This window comes from Lissotriton helveticus, chromosome 1_1 (genome assembly GCF_964261635.1).
Source record: "Lissotriton helveticus chromosome 1_1, aLisHel1.1, whole genome shotgun sequence".
In the NCBI taxonomy this organism is placed as follows: domain Eukaryota; kingdom Metazoa; phylum Chordata; class Amphibia; order Caudata; family Salamandridae; genus Lissotriton; species Lissotriton helveticus.
The window spans coordinates 826,536,595-826,556,316 of record NC_136057.1 but is presented as its reverse complement, the minus strand read 5'-3'; positions in this window follow the sequence as shown (position 1 = coordinate 826,556,316).

Genomic DNA, 19,722 nt, shown 5'->3' with positions numbered 1-19,722 from the left:
CTTCATAGTTTCTCCCATCTACCCTCTTACATCAGGGTGGTCAAGATACATCTCCATCAGTGTTGTCCATATTCGGTGCCAAATTACTTGAATGTGGCCACGCTATGCTCAATGTTTGTCAGCGTAATTGCTGGGCTGTGAGCTCGGGCGAACACTGTGTTAGTCTGCTCTTCAATAAGACTCCTGAGCAGACTTTTGATATTGATTCCTTTTTGATTCCTTTTATTACTTTTGATATTGATTCCCGGGTTGTTCTTCTCAAAACATGAGATCAATTTCCAGGCAGCAATGATAGTAACTTTGTCCTCAGCCCTTCTTTATCTATTTGAGCCAACAGCAAATAGATGGTCCCTGACGTGCCAGTCTGTAGAAGTGGGTACATTCTTATTTTGGGTAGCTCTACTGGTTTCTCCCTAACATGATGTTCCCATCTTTTTAGGCATTCCTGCATGTAGGTAAAGTTTCACTAGGGATCTCCTACTCCATGTGGATTCAGACTTCTGCTATGGCCATGTGAGCTCAGATTTGAAGGATACTTCCTCTGGCCAAGGTCTGTCACACTGGTTTTATCCCTCAGTTCAGTTGGCTAGCAGGTGGCAGAATGGCCGCTCAAAGGTTCTGCCTTCCTCTCTGGGCATTATGTACCTTATAATAATAATAATAATAATAGTGTATTTGTAAAGCGCACAGCTACCCATAGGTTTCCCGGCGATGGGGGCCGTCGGGAAGATTAAGCAAGCTATTGCCCCGAGTAACATGGTGCTGGGCAGACCCCTGCAGCCGGTGCCAGGGATCAAACTGTGATCCCCAGCGTCCGGCGTCAGTCGCCGTGGCCGCTGCGCCACACCTCTTCCCATAGACTGAACTTAGGGTCAGTCTATCTATCCCGTGCGTTCAGTGGTGCAGCATATGTCTCGGTCACTGCTCCCCTCATGCGCGTGCAAAGGTACCAGCTTGTTGCTGAGGCAGCCATGCGCTCTATAAATCCATATAACATTACATTTTTCCAATGTCTTAGTTAGGTCAGCACCAGGTTATCTTGATCTCTTATTTCCGGGTCAGCCCCTCTCCTATGTGGAAAATTTGTTGAGGCTCGAATCCTAGCCAGAAGCTTCTTATTTTATTCTGTCTCTGACTCTTCCCCGACCAGTGCCCTGTGCCTACTCCCGCTCTCCTCATGGGGGGTGGGGCACGCTATTCTGTTTAGCCACTGTGGTTTTGCTTTCTTATCTGAGCTTGTTCCTTTCTTCCACATCCTTTCTGGGTTGCCTCCTTCACTCTGAACTATATGCTGTTCTTTTCAGATGGGCTTTGCTCTCAAACTCGTTCTCTGTCACTTCGTCAGCAACCTGAGCAAATCCTGTACCTCCACCCTCATCCCTAGGAAATGCAATCAGTCTCGCATTTGTTGGAGTTATTGGAGTTATAAATGCCAGTGTTTTTTTTATCTAGCCATGTTGCAGGGTGCAGTACCATATATGTGGCCAAAAGAGGTCCCATGGGAGCTCTTTTGGCCACATATAGTACTGCACATTACAAAGTTGGAGTTATTGTCAATATAAATGGCAGTGTTTTTTACCTAGCTATGTTGTAAGCTGCAGTACCATATGTGGCCAATAGAGGCCCCATGGGACGTCTTTGGCCACATATGGTACTGCACCCTGCAGAAGATATGGTAAATCCACCCCACCCATAATGCATTTGTTTGACTTGGCCCTTTTTGCAGTGTCATCCCAGAACATATTGCCTTCCTTCTGTATTTTTTCTGACCTGTTGTTGGTTTTGTTACTCTGGGCACTTTACCACTGTTGACCAGAGCTAAAGTGCATGTGCTCTCTCTTGTAAACTTGGTAAGCTTGGTCTACACCTGTTTGGCATATTTAATTTACCTGTAAGTACCTTGTAAATGGTATCCAATATACCCAGGGCCTGTAAATGAAATGCTACTAGTGGGCTTGCAGCGCTACTTCTATCATCCACTGAAGTAGCCTTTTAAACCTGTCTCAGGCCTCTGCCGCTGCAGGGCCTGCACGCGCAGTTTCCTGCCACAGTGACGTGGCAAGCAAAGGGGTTGCCAGATCCGAAACTCCCCTTTTACTACATATAAGTCACTCCTAAGGTAGGCCATGTGCCTTAACTGTGTGGCATGTCCTGGTAGTAAGCCTTGACCATTGGCACAGTTCGACCTGAATGTGCCCGTGTTTTCCGCCCGCTGCTGCCGCGAGTTCGCGCTGCCAGGACTCAATGCCCACTCTCCATGCCCATTTCCTTTTTATGCCTGTCCTCTGTTGGCTGCTGTTGTCTGCCGTTTCTTGCTGTTCTGCTGTTTTGTTCTGGTTTTGTTGCTGTTCTGCTGTTTTTGTTGCCTTTTTCAGCCTTCTCTGCCCTTTTTCTTCCATTGTCCGCTCCCTCACTACCCCTTCCCGCCGCTGCATCCCCTGCGTCCTGCCCCCTTCACTCGCCCATTTGCCCACGCAACCACCTCCCAACTGCTCTTCCCCCCACCTCCCCTTCTTATTGGTGGCCGCTGCTGGCGTGCCAACGACCGCACCTGGACCATGCCCAGTGCCAGGCCCCCACGAGCGCCACAACACCCGACACCTCTACGAAGTAAGGCCACGCAGGCTCTGGTACTCTCCAGAATTGACTACGGCATTGCCACTCTGACTGGAACAGCCAAATCGCACCTGCGACCTCTGACCTCTACCCTAAATGCCGCAGCAAGAATGGTCACGGGAACAAAGAAATATGAGCACATCACCCCAGCTCTTAAGGATCTGAAGTGGCTCCCTATTGACCAACGAGCCAGCTTCCGTACAGCCTGCCTCACACACAAAGCCCTGCATACAGGCAAACCTGAATACCTGGCCAACAAGCTTAAAAGGGCCGGTCAGTCTAGAAACCTCAGAAGCTCCAACACGCTCCTACTCATTCCTCTGAAATCCCAGAAACTCACAGCATCTAGCAAATCCTTTGCGGGTAATGCTCCCAAGATTTGGAACTCCATCCCACCACACATCAGAATGACCGCATCCTTCCCGAAATTCAAGAAGTTACTCAAAGTCCTCTTCCTCGAACGTTCTGGAGCATACTAGAACTCCACCTGGACTTTGAAGTTCCATGATCTCGGTGTCCCCAGAGCTGATTGACTTGCTTATGACTTTCCGCCCTGCTTTACGCTTGGCTGCTATTGTACAGACTGTACTCGCCCATGTGCCCCTTGCCATGTTTTCCATCCTCAATGTCTGTCTGATGCCTCTTACTTGCTGTGAAGCGCTCTGATACCCTCGGGTCCAGCTAGCGCTATACAAAACTTTAATAAATAAATAAATAAATAAAATCCTAGGTGCACTTAATGCCGGCTGATCATCCACCTGCTTCCAGACAACCCCGAAGTTCACCAACGGGCCCTTCAGCTGCTGAAACTGCAGCTTCACAAACTAGCGAACACCTGCACATCCTGCCCCCCACCAGGGCAGGCCACAACCATATCAGATGCATACCTCTCAACACCCGCACAGTCCACAAGCACGCCGTTAAACTCTGGGACCTACTCGACTCATCCTCCTCGGACGTCGCATTCTTGACGTAAACCTGGATGAACCCCTCCTCGGTGCCCGACATCACCATAGCCATCCTGGACGGCTACAAGATCAGCCGCAGGGACCGTACCAACAATCCAGGAGGAGGAAGAGCCATCGTCCACAGGAATACCCTCAGAATTTCGACCAGCATCAAAGACACCCTCAGCACGGCTGAACACTTGCATTTCCACATCGATCACAACACCACCGTCAGAGGAACCCTTGTCTACAGAACCCCTGGACCCCGACCACAGTTCAGTGACTCCATCACCGACATCATCAGCACACACGCCACCTCGAGAATGCCAACACCAGCAACTCCACCACCTTGCTCGACAACCCCGACAACCTCAGATTTGATCAGCTCATCAGGACACCCACCCACTCCACCGAACACATGCTCAACTCCATATTTTCAGTCAGAAACCACATCACCTTCAGCTACACCACCGAACGCAACTGGACCGACTCCCGCTGCATCCACTTCTCCTTCAAGAATCGCACCACGCACAACCACCCGCAACGAATCCCAGACCGCAGCTGGAAGAAGGTCGCCTAAAACCAGCTGATCACCACCTTCGCCCGAGTTCCACAAACCGACCCCACCAACACCCACACAGCAGCCCGCAACTTCAGGAAAAGGAATAACAACTGCACCAACACTCTCGCACCGATCAGGAAACCCTCCAAGTGACTCACCGACAGGAGGGCTATCTGGTTCACATTCGACCTTCAGGCTTCCAAGCAGACATGCCAAAGACTTGAGAAGAAGTGGCGCCACGAACAGACACCGGACAACCACGCAGCCCTCAAGAACGCCAGCCGCAAGCACCACCAACTCATTCGAACTGCCAAAAGGACCTCCTTCAAGGAACGCATTAACAACAACACGCACAACAGCAAAGAGCTCTTCAACATCATGAAAGAACTCGCCAGCTTCAACGACATTCCCCCATTGCAAGGCCTCTGTGACTCCCTAGACACCTTCTTCCACGGCAAGATCGCAGACATCCACAACAGCTTCAACACCCAGACCCCCCGACAGACGCCAACACCTCAGACTCTCCGCTCCCAACGACACCGGCCTCCTGCTCTCCTGAAATCATGTCAACGATGACGACACCATCAAAATCATGAACACCATCCACGCCAGATCACCATCCGACCCCTACCCCCACCACATCTTCGACAATGCGAGCACCATCATCTCACCCCAACTCCGGAAGATCATCAACAGCTCCTTCGAGCCCGCCACCTTCCTGGAGAGTTGGAGACCCGCCGAGATCAACGCCCTACTCAAGAAACCCAAGGCGGGCCCAAAGGACCTCAAGAACTTCCGGCCCATCTGCCTGCTCCCGTTCCCAGCGAAAGTCATAAAGAATACTGTCAACAGGCAATTACCCCACTTCCTAGAAGAGAACAACATCCTTGACTCGTCCCAATCCGGCTTCCGCAGCAACCACAGCACTGAAACCGCACCTCATAGCTGCCACCGACGACATCAGGGCCCTGCTGGACAACGACAAAACTGCGGCCCTCATCCCCCTTGATCTCTCGGTTGCCTTAAACACCATCTGCCACCACACCCTACGCGCACGCCTCCATGGCGCAAGGATCTGTGAACAAAACCTGGACTGGATCCCCTCCTTCCGCACCGGCAGAACCCATAGAGTCTGCCTCCCCCAATCCGATCCAAAGCCTCCAAGATTACCTGCGGCGTACCCCAAGGATCATCCCTTAGCCCTACCCTCCTTAACGTCTACATGGCACCGCTCACCAACATTGTCCGTTCACATGACCTCAACACCGTCTCGTACACCGACGACGCCCAGCTGATCCTCTCCCTCACCAAGGATCCGGCCACCGCCAAAACCAACCTCCACGAAGGAAGTAAGACCGTCGCAGATTGGATGGAGACCAGTCGCCTGAAATTGAACTCTGACAAAACGGAGGTCCTCATCATTGGCTCCACCCCCTCCACATGGGACGACTCCTGGTGGCCGGCCACGCTGGGAGCTGCACTGACACCCACTAACCACGCACGCAACCTGGGGTTCATCCTGGACTCTACACTTTCAATGACCCATCAAGTCAACGCCGGCTCCTTCTGCTTCAACGCCCTCTGCATGCTTTGCAAGATCTGCAGATGGATCCCCACTAGAAACAGATGGATGGTCACCCAAGCCCTCGTCAGCAGCAGGTTGGACTATGGCTACGCCATTTACGTGGGACCCACGGACAAATTCCAGAGAAGACCTTAACGCATACAGAACACCTCCGCTTGCTTCACTCTCGACATCCCCCGTCACAGCCACATCACTGGCCACCTGAGAGACCTGCACTGGCTCCCTGTCAACAAAGGATCACCTTGAAGTTCCTAACCCACGCTCACAAAGCATTCCACAATGCCGGACCAGCATACCTCAACAAACAACTCACCTTCTATACCCCGAACCGCCATCTTCGCTCCGCTGACCTCGCCCTCATCCCTCGCATCCACCAAATGACCGTCAGCAGCATATCATTCTCTCACCTCGCCGTCAAGACATGGAACACCCTCCCCATCCACCTGCGACAGACCCAGGACCTGCTGACCTTCAGAAGACTTCTCAAGACCTGGCTGTTCGATCAGTAGTAGCACTCCGCTCCCTCCCCTTTAGCGCCTTAAGACCCTCATGGATGAGTAGTGCACTCTATAAACGCATTGATTGATTGATTGATAACAAACAGACTATTTGGTTTCTCACTGCTGTGAGGCTACCCTCTTATAGGTTTGAATTGGGGATTCCCTGATATGTGCTTCAGGGATCATTTCTAACATGAGAGGGGTAGCGTGACCATGTTTAGTATGTTTGGAAAAGCAGTGATAAATCCTGCTTATTGGTGAAAGCGCATGTGTCATTACTATTTTAGAAATGCCACTTTTAAAAGTGGGCATTTTTGTGTGCTTATGTGTCTTTATGCCTTGTCTGGATGTGTATTCACCATCTGGTTTTCACTAACAGGAGAGAGGGGATGTACATTCACTCTAGAAAGTCACAAGGGGGTTGAGGTGTGTTCTGCCTTTTCTGGGTGACTCAGCGCAAGGCTGGATAGACCTTGGCTACATTTAGAGTAGCGGGAGGAGTTTCCCTTGCACCTGAATAGGCCTGGTCTGCATTTGGAGTGTTGGGAGGAGTTGCACCTGCATCTGAATAGGAATGTCCCTACCTTCTACCATACTGTCTCCACCCCCGTGATATGTCTGTGGCCAGAACCTGGGATGGGAATGGGGGTGTTGTGCGCTTTTATACAGTGTTTGAAGTTCCCCCTAGAACAAAGACATTCTGACCATAAGTACAGGGGCTGTGACCCCCATGAAGGGAGCACTTCTGGAACTGGGACCAAACCTCTGTCAGAAGGACTGCCTGTGCTGCACAAAGTACTCAACTAGACTGCTCTTCTGCTGTTGCCCTGCTACCAGCTACTGGATGGGTAGCCTAAAGGACTCACTGGATTGCTTTCATGCTTGTTGCCCTGCTGCCAGCTGTTCCCTGACGTTGGATCCCCTAAGGCACTGTGGTGAGGTGGCAAGGAACCTCCATCCCTGCCTCCCACCTACCTGGATGTGCTGGCCTGTCTGCCTGCGTTATGCACCACCAGTGTCCCCAGCGCGTGGTGAGAACTTTACTTTTTTTATTTTTAAACCGGTGCTCCATAAAATTGTATATGGAGCACTTCATTTTCCTATTGTTTTGAGGTCTGGTGTAGGGAGCGCACCTAATTTGTGCTAGTGAGTAAAGTAACCACTGCAAGCCTTGCTTAGGACAAAGCATGTGTTCTGCCTGAATCGATTTGTAAAATTAATGTTGAGGCTGCAATTAAAACATATTTACATTATTACATTATTACAACACATGTGGTGTCCTCTTGGGAGATTACAAGAAGAGACAAGGCGTTACTAAGGAGGTACTACTAAGCCTATTGACCAATGAAAAGCCACCATTTACAAAGGACAGGGACAGGAGCCAATTAAAAAGATGGGTGGAAAGTGGGCTGGCCCTTTATGACCATATCCTGAATACAGCTTGTCTCGAAGAGACAGTGCAAGCGCTGCCTAGGCGAGACCTACAGACGGCCTGCTCCAGACTGTGAGCTTTGCTAGCTGAAATTGGCTCGATTTAGCATTAGGTATGTGATTTCTGTCTTTTACCTTGCACATTTTATTTGCTAACAATTAATAGATGGTGTTTTGTAGCAAAGAGAAATACAAATAATACCATGTTAGATTTCCCTATTTCCACACAATTGCCAATACTACGTATGTTTCCATCGTGTCCACAGTTGTGGACTCAGGAACACCCAGGATTCGGAGATGAATCCATCTGGAATGAGGCACAATGTGTTCTTTTTATGCTTGATGAGCTCTCGCAAATTTCTATGTGCAGAGAATTTTCACTTGTGGAATGTGGGAGTCTTCAATGTCTGAGGTATGCATTTCCAGATGATCAAGAAGTGCAGCATGCTTGTCCACTCTCTCCCCCATATGGTCCATTCTACGAGTCAATGAGTCTATTTTGGTATAAATGGGAGACAGTACTTGACATCAAATAGCATTTCTTATATATCTGGGCCCAGCGCTCTTGCAGCAGGAGGCACCTCTTTAAGTGTGCATGAGACTTCGGCCGAGTCCATCGCATGTGTCTGCTGTTTTCGCTTGAAGGGCAGCTTGGATTGCCTGGGGATCTGTTTACCTATGATGAGCGAGGACCGCACATTGCTGTGTAAAAGAGTCCCATGTCACCCCAACACAGGTAGCCTCATGGGCCTGGAGTGCACGAGAAGACTCACTGGTGTCTTAGATGGCAGATGAGGTTAGAAGTGGTCACGACCTAGGCTTCACACAGTGTACACAAATTAATCCATTAAGTGCCAAGAGAGCCCACAAGGCGTCAGGAGCTACTTGCAAGGAGACAGATGAGGTGTTCTCCCCTTGGCAGGTGGCAATCTTCTGAAAGCCTCTGGGTTCCGCCTTATCCCAGCACCTCTAAAGGAGGGCAGGGGTGATCCAGCACGAGGATAATACCTGATCAGGGATCAATACTCATTAATATCACAGAACAATGGCCCATACACATTCACCCAAATCCCTGATGTGCTGGGGTCAATTTATATACGTTCAATTCTTTTAATTCTAAAATCCATGTGTGACATCATAAAATACTCATACATCAATTTTCCTTCTACTTGGTCGATGAACCAATTAGTTGAATGGTTGATAGTAATGATAATACTCTCTAGCTAACAATTCAGTCACCTAAATAATCACAGACTCTCAGTAAAGTTAATAAAGCTTTATCTCAAATTATTGCAAATGCTCAATGCATACAGTCACAAAATGCAAATAATGAAATTGCCAAAGGGAGAGAAAACATCAGCAACTTCAAATGAATACAAACTCATCATACAGGCAATGACATTATGCATGAAGGAGTGGATAGATTAAGAGACAAAAGTTTCAGCAAAATCAAATGTGAAACAAAATACACCTAACGGAGGGGATAGATGAAGAGACAATAGTTTCATCTAAAATATTACGTATCAATGTACCTATGACGGAGTGGATAGGTGAAGATACAAAAGTTTCAGAGACAAATACATTTGCAAGTAATTTGCAAGAATGAGTCAGAATGATACAAATCTAACCGTCTGTGGAAAACCACCCCCTTGGCCAAGGTGAAGGTGGAGGTTCCCCGAAATAGAATCAGGGAACAAAGATTTCAGACCCCAGGAGTAGGATAGGGATAGGAACAGCTAGGCCTCTCTGCAAACCGACGATCAGCAACGCATTCACCCGTCTTCTCTTCCTACCCGCAAGCCATACCCACACCTCTAAAGGCACCCCAGTTATACCATAAAACCTACATGTGCGCCCCACATTATTTTAAACATTTTAGGAAACTCGACAGGGGATTGTTGGGTTTGGGAGGTGGTGTTGTCACACCACTGTGACTTCACCTACAATTTTGTCATTTTATTGTTCTATATCCTTTCTCATGGCTTGGTTCTCGACTCGTTCTCACTATTTCTACACAAGATACATTAAAACATTTTTGATTCATGAATTTTAGCATCGTCCATGGAATCAGTCTCTGGTCCCAAGGTTGGTCACATCACTTGGCAGACTATCATCACATTGGCCTTAAACCCGTACGTCTCTTCTGCTGTGCACAGCGTGTCTGTCTTGCCTCTGACAGATCATATTCACTCCTTTGTTCACCCCTCCCTTATTCTGCTAATTTAAGGAACTTGGTGTTTCATCCAGCTTACTATAGCAAATGGAAAATGAAAATTCATTAATTATATGATAGTGCGTTTTTTACTGTTTACCACCCACCTTTGAACTATTCCTTATTAATGTTACCTAGCATAAGCTTTAAGCTAAAAGTGGCGTAATTTATTTTTTCAAAGCAAGATGCAAACTACGAAATGCACATGTGGCCTATTCATGCATTATTTCTCGTTTCTTTCAAAGCTTATTGCAAATACATTTTAGTTCTTTCATATATCATTTCACATTAGTGCATACATGCACAAAGCTATTTCCCTTATGTTGGTGTAAGGTGCATGTTAGTTTCTATTACTACTTACTGTTAGTACGTATTATGGGGGTATCAATTCGAGCAGGGTTCCTTTTGAAAACCCCTGCTCCATCAGGGACATGAGCAAACCGGGCCATGAGGCCAGTGATACGCCCACTCCACTAAGCATCCGAGTTGGGGAGGTGGGAAGAGAATAACCCCCCAGTGTTCCACATGTAATGGGGCTGTCCAGGGCCTTCCCCCCAGAAGCATTGCAAATTCCCCGGGGCTGCAGCTTATGACATGGCTACAGCTGTATGTATCAAGAAAGATGGACTAGGCTGTTCCTGGTAAGGGTTAGTGTTAGTGTGCTGGTCACAAGGATGTGGGGACGTGGTGATTGACGTATGCAAGCCTACCACTGGGTATCCATTGTGTTGGATATAATGGCCTCACACACCTTTGCAGGTGTCATGCTTCATCATAGACAATGCTCCTCGTCAGGTAGGCGGTGCAATCCCTGACGGGCAACACCTCAAAGAGGGGCTCTTTGGCGGAGATCTTTTTATCCAACTGCCTGTGGGTGAAGTGCGGGCGTGGGGCCAAGGGGTTGTAGAAAGAACATTGAATTAAATTGAAGCAAATGGTCCCAGAAACAACTTTATTCGGGCTGTCCCTTGCTTCAATTAAAAACGGGAGCTAGTCTGGGTTTGCTGGAAATGAATGTTTTCTGGCTCTGGACTAGACTAAGAAGTGTAAAAATCGGTCAACATGTTTCTCGCTTTGGTACATTGACACGCGATTCATCAGGACCTATATGGTGGAGTCTACAAACAATCAAGCCTATGTTAGTATCATATGCTCATTACCGGTTGTGGGAATGTAGTACCTCTGTTGCACTGTTCCTTGCCTAGAGTGGGGAACAAAAGAGGTTGGTTAAAGGGCATATGTGGCATAGTACCCACAATACTAGTGACCAGGTGCACACAACCTGACATGCTAAAATGTGAGTTGCACTAGCATGTGTGAGGAAACAGGTGAGTGCTCACCACAATGAGTAAAAAAAGTAACATGCTCTTGTGGAATCGCACGCTTAAAAACAAAGCGAGCAGTGAAAACATAGGTACAGATATATGAAAATAAATAAAAACAATGCAGCAGCATTCCGGTTGTTCCCAAATGGGGACCCCAACTCACCTAAGGGTCAAGATTTATATGCAACATCAATGCCCGGCCGGTCGTACATCAGGGATGAGGCCTCTGTGTCTAAGGCTGAACATATCGGAGATAAAGTAGGGTTGAGGTAGAAAGTACGGCACGTAACAAATCGTAATCTTCTCCCCTCTGTAGTGTTTCATAGCTCTTGTTCTGGTAGGATGGGATGTGGGTTTGATAGCTGTGATTAGGGCCCGTTAAATGTATTTGTGACCTCCTCCCCTTCTCAAGTGTTCCATAACTGTTTGTCTGGTAGTGGGGGCGGGAGGGGGTGGGTAGTGGGGGTGGGTGGGAAAGGAGAATGCAGGCTAGATGGTTGTGTTTAAAGCCCATTCTTTATGCCGATAATATGATGAGATCTGGTTTACTCTTAATGTGGTTTGCGCTTAATGTGCGGGTGAGTGGGTGGGTGGCCGCACACCTGGTGCACGAGTGTGTTTCACAATTTTGGTAGCGTTTATTATTATTAAAAAATGGTCCTTTTTGGACCGGGTGTGCTTGTTATATGACAGCCATTGTTAGCGGGTCCCCGGCAATGGTTGCCCTGAATACGACCAAGGGCGCCGGACAAACCTGCCATATCCCTACCCGAACCCTAGTATAGCGCATTCACCCGCTGCTTTGCATGACCCGCGTCTACAAGTGCGGGTGCCAGGCCATTTAAAAGAGGCAGCAGTGAAGTTCGTGGTCAAAAGGCGTGGAGGGCACCGTGCCTAACCTCGTCCAAGGTGGGGACACTCACCTCAAGTCTCCTGTGTCCGTGACGTTTGTCCTACCCCTCTCCGCCGGGATCGGGTAGATAGGGTAGGGCGTTGTCAGCCTCCATTATATTGTTATCGAGGCGTGGCCATACCGGTGAAAGTCACGTGGCCCGCAGGTCACGTGGTTCTTGTTGAAGGAGTGGCGGCCATCTTGTAATGGTCTATTGGAGCGGACAAGGGTTGACGCTCCACGTGAGGAAGGTCGATCGATAACATCCTAGCAATGCCAAATCGTGCGGGATTAATAATTAATCAGAGTAAGTCAAGTGAAGGCTTCTTGCCAGTTAATTGCATTGCTTAATCGGCGCTTAACAGAATACCTTATCATGGGGAACACCTCGTTTGGGAAAAGGGGCCCTACCCAAGTAAACGAAGTGGATGTCTCAACTATGGGTCTAGGTAGGTTATGGGGCGAACCATGCTAATGCCTAGAGTCTCACTGGCGCTGCCGTTCATAAGGCAGGTCACGTGGTTTGGGCGGTTCAAGAGGTGGCCATTTTGTAGTGATTATGTGGTTGGTGTCAGGAGAAGGTGTACACAGCGTAGGACGCTTTCATCCAGAAGGCCCTGGTTGGGTCGTGGTGTGCTTGATTATTGCCTATGTCCCACCCTCCAGGAGTTCTGTGTGGGGCGATGGGTGTGTATTGTTGTGCAAGGGGACCAGAACTATGTCAGTGGTTAGAGGGAACTCCAGGGAATATCTTCATTCAAACCTCTTTTGTCAGTGGCCAATCGGTGTATCCACCGTTGTTCCTTCAAAAATAGGTTCTGTTTGGGGCAATTCGGGCTAGCCTCCAGTACTAACCACTTGAGTGAGTCAGCAGAGTGGTTATTGTCAATGAAATGCCTACACATTTTGGTGTTGCTCTTTTTGCAGCGAAAGTTGCTGCGAAGTTCAGTAATGCGTGTTTTTATGGGACATGAGGTCATTCCCACATATTGGAGTCCACATGGGCATAGTAGTAGATATATGCAGTTGGATGTGTTGCAATTAGTGTGCCCCCTTAACTCCCACTTGAAGGACTCTGTCAGCTGTACAGTCTTGTGTATAGAAGTGTATGGGCATGCGCTGCAAGAACCACAGGGGTGGTGCCCTTTCACCGGTGGTAGTTGCCACAGGTTGGACTGGGAGGTTTTGTTCAGTGTCCTCGGTCTGGTCTGGTTCAGTATGTCTTTCACATTCTTAGATCTCTTGAATGCGAACTTAGGGAATTGGAGAGAGAGATCACCGGTGTTCAGAATTTGCCAGTGGCATTTGATGATGCTCTTAACTTTTGATGATGCTGGCGTGAAAGTGGTTACACATGTCATGGGTTCGTTTTCCCTAGGGGTTTTCACCCTGTGTTCCAGGAGTGCCTCTCTGTGATTGTTCTTGGCTCTTTTCTGGGCTTTTGCTATATCCCTGCATGGATACCCCCTATCAGACAGGTTCCTAGATAAGATGGCGGATTGGTTCGTGTATTCGGAGAGACTACTACAATTTTGCCTTACTCTCAGGAACTGCCCAAATGGTAGGTTGGTACGTAGGGCTTTAGGGTGGTGGCTGGTAAAGTGGAGCAGGCTATTGCGGTCAGTGGATTTCCTGAACATGGTGGTACTGAGTTGACCTTCCGTTAGCTTGATAGTCAGGTCCAGGAAGGAGATCTGTGTGTCAGAGACTGTCATAGTGAAATGCAGGTAGGGATTGAGTGTATTAACCCAATCAAAGAAAGACTTATAGGAGTCGGTGGTGCCTGTCCAGAAGATCAAGATGTCGTCGATGAACCTCTTCCACAATTTGATGTTGTTGTGGAAAGAGTTCATCTGGTGGTGTATAAATTTACCCTTGAAATCAGCCATGTACAAACAGGCCACCGACGGGGCAAAAGTGCTGCCCATCGAGGTGCCCTGCTTTTGATGGTAATGTCTCCACTTGAACTCGAAGTAATTCTCTGTCAGCGCTAAGTTAGCGCATTCCATTATGAATGCGGGCGGTGTATTTGAACACCAGACCTCGTTATTGAGAATTTCTTCTATCATCCCTAGTGCGGCCCTCTGTGGGATGTTGGTGATGAGACAGTCAATCTGGGTGCTGTCCTGGAAGTTGTCTAGAAGACGTAGGACATCAGTCGTGTCCTGTATGTAGGAGGGTATGCGTTTGACCAAGGGCTGGAGGAAGAAGTCACAGAATTGTGAGAGTGGTTCAAGTACGGAATCGATACCCGAGACTATCGGGCATCCGGGTACTGGGGTGGTCTCCTTGTGGATCTTAGGGAGTATGTAGAAATAGGGGACCCTGGGGTCCTTCTTTACCAGGAATTCTGTTTCTTTTCTACTGATCCACTCCTCGCATTCTGCAGACTCAATCAGGCCTGAGATAGTGCATTTCAGGTGCTCAGTGGGGTCGGCGGGAATACGTGTATAGTACCGCCCATTCCCCAGTTGTCTGACGCATTCTGTGTCATAATCATCGGTGTTCATGAGGACAGTAGCACCTCCCTTGTCAGCCTGTTTGATGGTGATCATCGGGTCGTTGGCTAGGGACTCTAGTGTCTGCATCTCTGTTTTTGAGATGTTCTGATGGTTGTGCTGATAGTTCAAGGTCTTAATTTCTTTGAGCACAGCCTGTTCATATGTGAGGATCTCGTTGGGGATCATTCCACTATGGGGGGTGAAGGTGGAGGGATTGTGTAGGCTGGAGTCCTCAATTGTCTCATTTTGCCTCCCTTCAAAAAAGGCCCCGAGTCTTATTTTGCGAAAGAACTTCTTTAACTCGCATATTTGTTGGAAGTTGTTTATCTTAGGGGTTGGTACAAAACCGAGGCCCTTCTGTAAGACTTGTTCCTCTTCCTTAGTCAGTTGGCGAGCCGAGAGGTTGACCACCAAGCTTATTTGCGTGCCGTCCTGCTCCAGGTGTCCATCCCCTGTGCAGGTGTTTCTTCCCACTGCACTCTTTTCTCGGGTATGTTTCCTCGCTTGCGCCCGCGCCCTCTGCCCCAACCTCTGTCTAAAAAAGGATGGTTACCATCTTGTGGGGCAAATTGGGGTGGATACTGGGGGGTATACGGAGGTAGGGCATGTGGGAATTGGGGGTACTGCCAGAATGGTGGCCCCTGGTAGGGGAGGTGCTGGTAGACCTGATGTCTATGTCTACCTCCTCGTTTGCCCCTACGTTGTTGTTGTGGTTGCCAGTCCTCTCAGCTGGAGTCACTCCCACTGTTGGAACCCCTTCTGGATGAGGTTGCTCTAGAGTCAGAGAGATAGCTTGTACCTGGTGGGATATAGTCCTCTTTTAAGTATGGATAAACATTCTCTTTAGAGAAGCGTTTTATATCTTTTTGTAGTTTGGTTATCTTCTGGTTCATAAGGTAGTCCTTATGTTCAGCCAGCTCTTTGTTCAGCTCTGCCAGTTTGGTTTTGAAACCTGGGTTGGGGGCGGCCGTTTTGAGCGCACTCTCAGCGGCTTGAATCCAGCTCAGTAGTTCGTCTGCTAGGCGTTTAGTCGTGTTCACAATAAGGATGAGGAGGTCATGGGTACATTTCCATGAAATCTGGGACCATTCAATTTTGAATTGTCCGTCCTCCCAGAAAATCCTAGGGAAGTTCTTCACAATAAGACCATTAGGTGCAATTTTGGCCTTGAAATACTCGGCAATTAGCGGGCCATGTAGAGTAATTCTTACCCATTCCCTTTTCAAATCGGAAAGGGCTTGCCAATCAGCAGTGTTGCTTCCTGTAGCCGTATCTACCTCTATGCCAAGGATTGATGGTGTTCTCAGAATGGCTGCTGCATCTTCTTCCCCGAAACTCAGACCCTGGCCATCCATCTTGTGGTGGCTTAAGGGGAGTCGAGAGGAAAGGCGTATTCTCAAGAAAGATCAAGGAAAAGCTAAAAAGATGGTGTAGGGGTGGAACCACCCAGTTTGAGTGGTATGCGAACCTTCTCAAGGTTAGTAGAAGGAACAGTGTGGGGATAGAACCGGTCTTACCCGCCGAAAAACAACTCCCACGGTGGTTAGCCGTGCTAGGAATGTATAGAAAAAGAGGGACGGTGATCAAATTTGATCAGGAGGGCAGAAGTACCACTCAAGGGGAGTGGAAGGTCCAGCCGCAGTCCATGCCCTAAGAAAATATGTATCAAGAAAGATGGACTAGGGGGTTCCTGGTAAGGGTTAGTGTTAGTGTGCTGGTCGCAAGGATGTGGGGACGTGGTGGTTGACGTATGCAAGCCTACCACTGGGATCCATTGTGTTGGATATAATGGCCTCACACACCTTTGCAGGTGTCATGCTTCATCATAGGCAATGCTCCTGATCGGGTAGGCGGTGCAATCCCCGATGGGCAACACCTCAAAGAGGGGCTCTTTGGCAGAGATATTTTTAGCCAACTGCCTGTGGGTGAAGTGTGGGTGTGGGGCCAAGGGGTTGTAGACAGAACAGTGAATTAAAATGAAGCAAAGGGTACCAGAAACAACTTTATTCGGGCGGTCCCTTGCTTCAATTAAAAACGGGAGCTAGTCTGGGTTTGCTGGAAATTAATGTTTCCTGGCTCTGGACTAGACTAAGAAGTGTTAAAATCGGTCAACATGTTTCTCGCTTTGGTACATTGACACGCGATTCATCAGGACCTATATGGTGGAGTCCACATTACAGGTTGTGGGAATGTAGTACCTCTGTTGCACTGTTCCTTGCCTAGAGTGGGGAACAAAAGAGGCTTGTTAAAGGGCATATGTGGCAATACTAGTGACCAGGTGCACATAACGTGACATGCAAAAATGTGAGTTGAACTAGCATGTGTGAGGAAACAGGTGAGTGCTCACCACAATGAGTAAAAGGAGTAACATGCTCTTGTGGAATTGCACGCTTAAAAACAAAGCGAGCAGTGAAAACATAGGTACAGATATATGAAAATAGATAAAAACAATGCAGCAGCATTCCGGTTGTTCCCAAATGGAGACCCCAACTCACCTAAGGGTCAAGATTTATATGCAACATCAATGCCCGGCGGGTCATACATCAGGGATGAGGCCTCTGTGTCTAAGGCTGAACATATCGGAGATAAAGTAGGGTTGAGGTAGAAAGTACGGCACGTAACAAATCGTAATCTACTCCCCTCTGTAGTGTTTCAAAGCTCTTGTTCTGGTAGGATGGGATGTGGGTTTGATAGCTATGATTAGGGCCCGTTAAATGTATTTGTGACCTCCTCCCCTTCTCAAGTGTTCCATAACTGTTTGTCTGGTAGCGGGGCCGGGAGGGGGTGGGTAGTGGGGGTGGGTGGGAAAGGAGAATGCAGGCTAGATGGTTGTGTAGGGGCAAACGAGGCGGTAGACGTGGACATCAGGTCTACCAGCACCTCCCCTACCAGGGGCCACCATTCTGGCAGTACCCCCAATTCCCACATGCCCTACCTCCGTATGCCCCCCAGTATCCACCCCAATTTGCCCCACTAGGTGGTAAACAACCTTTTTTTTTGACAGAGGTTGGGGCAGAGGGCTTGGGCGCAAGTGAGGAAACATACCCGAGAAAAGAGTGCAGTGGGAAGAAACACCTGCACAGGGGATGGACACAAGGAGTAGGACGGCACGCAAATAAGCTTGGTGGTCAACCTCTCGGCTCGCCAACTGCCTAAGGAAGAGGAACAAGTCTTACAGAAGGGCCTCGGTTTTGTATCAACACCTAAGATAGACCACTTCCAACAAATGTGCGAAGGGAGGCAAAATGAGACAATTAAGGACTCCGGCCTACACATTCCCTCCACCTTCACCCCCCATAGTGGGATGATCCCCAACGAGATCCTCACATATGAACAGGCTGTGCTCAAAGAAATTAAGACCTTGAACTATCAGCACAACCATCAGAACATCTCAAAAACAGAGATGCAGACACTAGAGTCCCTAGCCAACGACCCGACGATCACCATCAAACAGGTGCTACTGTCCTCATGAACACCGATGATTATGGCACAGAATGCCTCAGACAACTGGGGGATGGGTGGTACTATACACGTATTCCCGCCGACCCCACTGAGCGCCTGAAATGCACTATCTCAGGCCTGATTGAGTCTGCAGAATGCGAGGAGTGGATCAGTAGAAAAGAAGCGGAATTCCTGGTAAAGAAGGACCCCAGGGTCCCCTATTTCTACATACTCCCTAAGATCCACAAGGAGACCACCCCAGTACTCGGACGCCCGATAGTCTCGGGTATCGATTCAGTACTTGAACCACTCTCACAATTCTGTGACCACTTCCTCCAGCCCTTGGTCAAACGCATACCCTCCTACATACAGGACATGACTGATGTCCTACGTCTTCTAGACAACTTCCAGGACAGCACCCAGATTGACTTTCTCATCACCTTGGATGTGGAGGCCCTCTACACCAACATCCCACAGAGGGCCACCCACGGGTGATAGAAGAAATTCTCAATAACGAGGTCTGGTGTTCAAATACACCGCCCGCATTCATAATGGAATGCGCTACCTTAGCGCTGACAGAGAATTACTTCGAGTTCAAGGGGAGACATTACCATCAAACGCAGGGCACCTCGATGGGCAGCACTTTTGCCTCGGTGGCCTGTTTGTACATGGCTGATTTCGAGGGTAAATTTATACACCACCAGATGAACCCTTACCACAACAACATCAAATTGTGGAAGAGGTTCATCGACGACATCTTGATCTTTTGGACAGGCACTACCGACTCCTATAAGGCTTTCTTTGATTGGGTTAATACACTCAATCCCTACCTGCATTTCACTATGACAGTCTCTGACACACAGATCTCCTTCCTGGACCTGACTATCAAGCTAACGGAAGGTCACCTCAGTACCACCATGTTCAGGAAACCCACTGACCGCAATAGCCTGCTCCACTTTACCAGCCACCACCCTAAAGCCCTACGCACCACCCTACCATTTGGGCAGTTCCTGAGTGTAAGGCAAAATTGTAGTAGCCTCTCCGAATACACGAACCAATCCGCCATCTTATCTAGGAACCTGTCTGATAGGGGGTATCCATGCAGGGATATAGCAAAAGCCCAGAAAAGAGCCAAGAACAATCACAGAGAGGCACTCCTGGAACACAGGGTGAAAACCCCTAAGGAAAACGAACCCATGACATGTGTAACCACTTTCACGCCAGCATCATCAAAAGTTAAGAGCATCATCAAACGCCACTGGCAAATTCTGAACACCGGTGATCTCTCTCTCGAACTCCCTAGGTCCGCATGCAAGAGATCTAAGAATGTGAAAGACATACTGATCAAGACCAGACCGAGGACACTGAACAAAACCTCCCAGTCCACCCTGTGGCAACTACCACCGGTGAAAGGGCACTACCCCTGTGGTTCTTGCAGCGCATGCCCATACACTTCTATACACAAGACTGTACAGCTGACAGAGTCCTTCAAGTGGGAGTTAAGGGGGCACACTAATTGCAACACATCCAACTGCATATATCTACTACTATGCCCATGTGAACTCCAATATGTGGGAATGACCTCACGTCCCATAAAAACACGCATTACTGAACATCGCAGCAACTTTCGCTGCAAAAAGAGCAACACCAAAATGTGTAGGCATTTCATTGACAATAACCACACTGCTGACTCACTCAAGTGGTTAATAC